This window comes from Oryzias melastigma, linkage group LG8 (assembly GCF_002922805.2).
Source record: "Oryzias melastigma strain HK-1 linkage group LG8, ASM292280v2, whole genome shotgun sequence".
Lineage (NCBI taxonomy): Eukaryota > Metazoa > Chordata > Actinopteri > Beloniformes > Adrianichthyidae > Oryzias > Oryzias melastigma.
The window spans coordinates 11,923,608-11,930,332 of NC_050519.1; the positions used below are offsets into that span (position 1 = coordinate 11,923,608).

At 40.0% G+C, this 6,725-nt stretch overlaps 1 protein-coding gene across 3 annotated transcripts in view; it reads left to right on the forward strand.

The window, feature by feature from the left end:
* The window catches only part of LOC112147004 (protein kinase, cAMP-dependent, regulatory, type I, beta), a 53,305-nt gene that overhangs the window by 22,945 nt on the left and 23,635 nt on the right, over nt 1–6,725 (forward strand). The gene's annotated exons all lie outside the window — the stretch shown is intronic.

A 6,725-nucleotide genomic window follows, 5' to 3' on the forward strand; every position in this document is an offset into this window, starting at 1 on the left:
TGACTCTGTCTGCACACTGTGTGAACGAAGCTGTCTTTTTACAGCTGGGAGGGCTTCATGCCAGTCAGATGTCTGCATGCACCCGGTGCACTATTACCTCACAAACCGTTTGATCAGGTTTGGACACATGCGTGAAAACAAGTGCAGTAACGTTTTAGCACTCAAAGGAAACACCTCCTTCATTTCGGTCTTGTCAGTCATTGCCAGGCAGTTGATCTTTTCCCGTTCTCCGCCCCTGGGACGTGTTTCCTCAGTCGCTCTTTATCTTAGTTTTAGCTTGTATATATATGTTTAAGCATGCATGTGTAATGCGCCTTGTTGTGTAAACAACTCTCAGGTTTTAAACCCCAACAAAGGGCAATTTGTGTCCTGATCTGCTACTCAAATGCTTATCTTGTTCTCGTTCTTGCTTGTCGTCTGTGAGGGGGAAATGATTGGGGGAGTGGGGATGGAGGGAGGAAAGGGGAAAAAAAAAAACATGCCCATGGGATGTCGACATTCCTTGTGATGTTTCGCAGCTTGTGTGTGTGTGTGTGAATTTATTTGGAAAATAAAGATTCATGTGCAGAAGTCTTGGCATTTTTACAAAGCTAGTTTCTTTTGAATGTCCCTTTAGTAGATTTTTTTTCTCCAAGTCTGCATAATGAGAGAAAAAGTGAGTGTGTCCCCCTCCTGTGCTTCTAGTTTCCTTTCTTTGCAGTGACATGTCTGCTGCGGACACATCAGAGAGGTGGATGCTTGATCCTGTCAGCACCTGATTCAACCCTGACCCTTTTACTATCTTAGCAGAGGAAGAGCTAGCTCTTTCCTGTCCTGAGGCACAAAGCAACAGTGAGAAGGGCATTAGGAAAGTGTGAAAATCCCTGAGTGCTAAAAATGTCACCAAGACTGACGGCAAAAGGAGAGGGACTTCATATAGATGGAAAACAATACATTTGGGGGGAAAATAATACATGTTGGTGAAGTTAAAGACCTGCTCTGACTAAAAAAAAAATGTATTTTTGGTGTTGTTAACTTGTGACATTTTTCTGATGACTGAGGACATATATAAAGAAAGTTGAGTATTTCTTTATTCAAATCATTATGAGTCAGGACTATAAAAAAATATGTCTGAACTCAGAGGTAAATTTCTAATGAACTACTGCTGCTCTGTAAAAACTATGTCCTAGAAAACGGCAAAGGTTTTCTGATTTTGGCTTAGAACGGCATATTCTTCGTTAAAAGACCAATTGGAACCCTTTTAAAATAGCTTAAAGGATGATTGGAGGGAGTCTAAACCTCCTAAAATGCTGAGAAAATGTTAGAAAGGATGGGAAGGCGAGAGGAAAGATGAGGAGAGGCATCAGGGTTGGGTCTGTTTGTCATGTTTTTAGACTGACATCACGACTGCACCAGCAGTTGGTATGTGTATGACCATCAGACACAGCTGTGAAACAGCCGTGTCACACATGATCCAAACAACAGAACTTTAACAAGAAGTTTAGAGACCAAATATTGTAGTTCAAATGATCCTAAATGTGATTTTTACTTAACCAGAAGAACTGTATTAACACATGGCAAAGTGGAGCTTTGGTAGTTTCAGACAGGATGATGCATAGCACATACTATTATGTGCTTATGAACAATTATGTATTGTTCAATTGTGAAGAATCCGATCATTTATATACAGCTTAAGGGATTCTGCTTTGACACAAGACTTGTCATACTGACAAAGGTGGATGTTTATTCAATTCATGAAACTCATTTCTTTGCACATCCCTCTCCAATTTTGTTAAGCTTGTTGACTTCCTAAAACCCAGATCAAGTGTTTGAGCAGTAGTTTTTGAATTATAAACTTTAGTATAATATTGAATATTTTGAAATCTTTGTAAAACAAGATGTTTTTTTCTGTTTATTTGTGTTTGCAAGTGTCCTGAGAATTCTGAGCTTTTTCTAAGTAAAAAAGAAAAATAAAATCCTGTTTTTCTTGGCACATGTCTTCTGTGCCTTGGAGTGGGTTTTCAAGGAGCTATTCCTGGCAAGCAAGCAAAGACCGAGGTGCCAGTTACCGTTCAGCTTAATATTTTATCTGACGATTACTAAAGTTGTGAAATATACTCCAAGCAAGTGATGAGTTCTTTATTTTCTGTTTCCTTTACTATTTCATTAACAGATGCAGTGTGCAACAGTACTACTTTTGTGTTCTGAAGTAAAAAATGAACGGATTTAAGCTTAAATGACCTTGTATATATCGAACTCTCTTTTATCATCAGATCAGCACTCTCCCTTTCTCTCGGGTGGTCTGGTCTTTTCAGAGCATGTAAACGGCAGGTTTCATCCCTAGGTTTTAAGACGGGTCACACAGATCACCAGAGTGAATGCAGCAGCCCTCAGGTGCAACTGGAAACACATCTAGAGCTTAAAACTACAGGATGCATCTTGGTTTACACCCCTTATAAACCAAACAGAGCCAGGTGTGTGCTTTTAAAAGTGTACGGACATGTCCTTTCGGTTAATTTCAAATACAATTTTTAAATCTTTAAAGTGAATTCTAAACATATTTGTTTGCCTTGATGATGTTAAAATACTTTAACTCAGTAAATGGTTTAAAAGTTTTGCAAGTTTTAGATCAGTTTAAATAAAATTTCCACAAATGATGGTTATCCAAGGTACTAGGGATATAGCGATTCAGTCAAGCCACAATTCGATTTGATTCACAGTTTTAAAGTCAATATTTTATTTTATTTATTTATTTTTTTTTTTCCTCAATATCTTTTTCCCCTCTAAATTTTTCCTACTTACAGAAAGGATTCCATACAAAGAAACAATTATACATATGCTGAAATGATCACAAATCCTTTCATACTTGGTTCATTTTATGCTCCTCGTGTGACGGACCACTCTGGACCCGTGCCCGCTCAGTGCAACACCCACCAGCTACTCGTGCTCGCACTCAACGCAAATGACCGTTCACATTCAGCTTGCAGGGAAAAAAAGACAGAGGACTAAAGAGAGTTCATAAAAAAGAGCACGGCTCCTGGGAAGGAGTTAGAAGGGAAACAGTTGCAAAGCTGTGTCGTCACCCATGACCTTTGTCACAGTAGATTGGAACAATTTGCAGTTAGAGGGGTGGTGGGGGGGCTGGGGGTACTTGGACATCAATGCCAACAAGCAGGAGATGTCTTCTCAGTGCCCTACTCGCCAATTTTAATTGCACCTGAGACTTGTAGCTTGGCGAGAGGGTGATTGAACATCCTTGCAAGCAATCAGGAGATGTCCTCTCAATGTTCTACCCACCAAATTTGAGTTGCAGGGTGACCAACAAATCGAGGTTTTGCTTGAATTTGCATTAATAGTTGCGATTGCAACATCACAAAATCCTAGAGGGACTGACTTGTGTGAAACTTTTGATTCCGAAGGAGATGCGGAAAATTTTCCAAGAGGGGGGTGCTGTTGATGAGGACACCAGCCCATCCACTGCACACACTGACAGCGAGCATGGAGAAATGTCATCAGCTCTGCATTTCTAAATTTAGGTACAGGCCGTGAGAGTTGATTTTAATTTTCTGCAATGATGAACATGTTGACAAGTTTGAATTGTTTTTTATCGGATTCACGAAAAAAACGTTACATCCTTGCAAGGTACTAGTAGTGAAATATTACATTTTACATTTGTTCATATGGTTCTGCTGATAAAAAGCACAAAGTTTGACTCAAGTCACTGAATTTCCTAGCTGCTTTCTGATGCCCCACAGAGACTGTTGTTCTCAAAACAACAGCGGTCAATTAAGTTTGATGTGCTACATTCTTTTAGACCTATGAGCATAAACACATTGCAAATAGCAGTTTTGATGTCGGTTAATGATACTTTTAAAAACCTTCATTGGTTGCTTGAATGGCACATACCAAGAGCTTTTATGTTCTAAATAATCAACATGTACTCTTCAGTGCTTTATAATTATTTCTGCCCCCTTTTTTCTGACTTTCACTCTGATAACCAGCTGTCAGTGTGATGGTATGCTGATACTTGTGCTTGCTCAAACACTTATGTAATTCAAAAACACAAAAGCAGCTCCGCCGGGCGAGTTGGTTGCTCTGTGTGAGTAACTTTTGCTCGTTGTGCACAGCTTTAAACAGCGGACATTCGACTTACAGCTCTTAGTCAGCCTCATAAAGCTGTAATTTGGGGCTAAACTCCTTTTTTTTATTCCACTCAAGGCTGTATATCTAATTTGTGTTTACATGCTTGTGTTTGCACTAAATATTCAGACTAAGTGCAACAGCCAAAATAAAACATGTTGTTCACTGTAATGTGCCACTTAAAGTTATTAAAAACAGTGCAGAAAACATGCTTTATAGGCTCTAAATTTCTGATTTGTTAGCCTACTTATTTCATCCCATAGTTTACCTTCTCCTAAAACATAAATGTACTGTAAAAATAAAAAATAAAAAAGGAAGCTATTTTTGCATAAATTGGACCTCCCTGTCTGTTATTTTTTTGTCACCACAGAGCGCACAAATGTTGTGCAAACCAAGTGTATTTTGGTGTGTTTAGACTGGCAGTGCAAACACTATTGTTCTGAATCACCAGAACCAGCACCCTGAATTACTACCAACATGGAAAATGAACCCTTTAGTCCTCTTCTTGCCAGGAAAGCCAAAGATACACGACTGCCAAGCAGCTTGGAGACTCGGGAAGTTCTGTTATGCAAGAAAGAACCGTTTGTAATTATTCTGCATTCTATAAAACCTGTCCTACCCAGACAGGGAACGCATTATGGATGTACTCCTCTCGAAGATTGGACTTAACTCAACACTCTGCGGCCCATTAAGAAACACAGACGTGGCAGCACGCCGCCTTGTTAAAGAGGTTTTTGTGTTAATGGTGTAATGGCAGTGTAGTAATGTCAAAGATAAGACGATTGCTGCCAAACAAATAAACAGCTGTGGGGGGGAAGAGTGGGAGCAGAACTGTACGGCAAAAAAACCTATTTATTTGATGTCTGAAATCCCCCAAAGCTAAACCTTTTATGAGTCTTGGAAAACAATAATAAACAGTCGCTCGTCTGCCATGAAGAAGAATTTGAAAAATATTTAACTGGCAAATTAGCTTTTATGAAAAATATTTTTAAAATGCTCTCATAAGGATGTAGTTTTTAAATGTGCTGTAGTTGGCGAGTGCATTCTCCATACCTGTCTTCACATATCTCAACCATGACAGAAGCTTTGTCCTCCAGCCTAGGGTGAAGATGAACTTCCTACTCGCCCCTCATTCTCTGCTGGGTCTCTCTGCATCCGTGTCTTATTATCTGTCTCTGTCAGAACAACACATCCATTGTTGGCGGGGTTAATGTGCCTTTTCATACGGTCAAGGAGGAAGGGGTAAAGGGGGGGCTACAGGTAGCGGAAAGACCTAGAATAATCACTTCATCTGAGACCCACTAAGTAGATGCGATAAACCAAAAGATGGGTGAAGAAGTTAGAGGGAAGAATTGAGGAGAAAGGAAAGATGATCAAGAACAGACATGAAGAAAGTTTTTTTTTTGTGGGAGGGTGGAAAAGGGAAAGAGACAGGAAAGGACAAGAGGAAGTAATTAGTCTCATGAAGCGTCGGGGTTGTGCTCACTGATGCGTTCAGAGTTAATAGAGAGGAGGAGCAAAGAAAGGAAAAGGAGATCACCTGTGTTTGATCCTTGACTTTCGTGTTAGTAGCCATCTCTTAGGCATGTGTTCTCATTTTGTGATGCTTTATCTTTCCAATACTTGAACTAAAGTGCATCAAGTAGAGCCCTTTCCTCTAGATCTCTTCATTTTGTCCTAAACTATAAAATATGAAAAAGTAAAAGGTACATTTCCTGTACTTTTTTTCTTGATACTGCTCTCAGTTCGGTTTGCACTCTTGACCTTTCAGGTAATTATATTCATAAACCACACAATCCAACTCTATGTGACCAAAGCCCAAATGCTCAAAAGCTCCTTGAATAAATAGACTCCATGCCAAGTGCAGGCGGTCACAGATGTTAGGAGAGTTGAGGGCACTCCTGCAGATGTTGCTTTGACTAATCACCATCAAAGCGTCCGTGCTTGCGTGTTATGCAGCCATGCCAGTATGAATGGTCTGATCAAAAAAGCCTGTTCATGAAAATGTTGTTCTAGTCGGAAGGTGTCCGCACTCTATGAGTGACTCTTTAGATGCACAGCTGCATCTGTGGATCGCATGCCCTTCAAAACATATGCAGTATGGTGTTGTCGATCTTTAATTTAATGCTTGTACACTTCAAAGAGTTTGTGAGTTTTTTTTTGTTTATGTGTGTGTGGGTAATCACATGTGAGTCAATGGCCAGCTGCAATCCACAGCACTTACCTACCTGTGGGTCTTTCTTGGCGGAAATCCACCTTCTTAAGTCTGCTTTCCATTCATTGTCACATAAACAAAAGCCAGCAGGGTCAGTTCACTTCCAAACCACTAAATAACATCCTTAGATCTACTTACGGCATCTGTTTACCTACATTTTTCCTTTTTTCTCTGAGAGTTTCATGTAATGCAACTCCGTACGAAGAAAGAGTTCTTCTCTTTCTCTGCTTGGCATTGCATCGTCCCGTGCACCGTCAGCAGAAGACGTGTATTCTACACCCCCTCATAATTTTGTACTAACCTGTGTGTTTTCACAGGCAATATGTACTCAAACCCACTTGCTAAAAAACACACATTCAGTGGCACGTACACGCACAAACAGAACTCCATG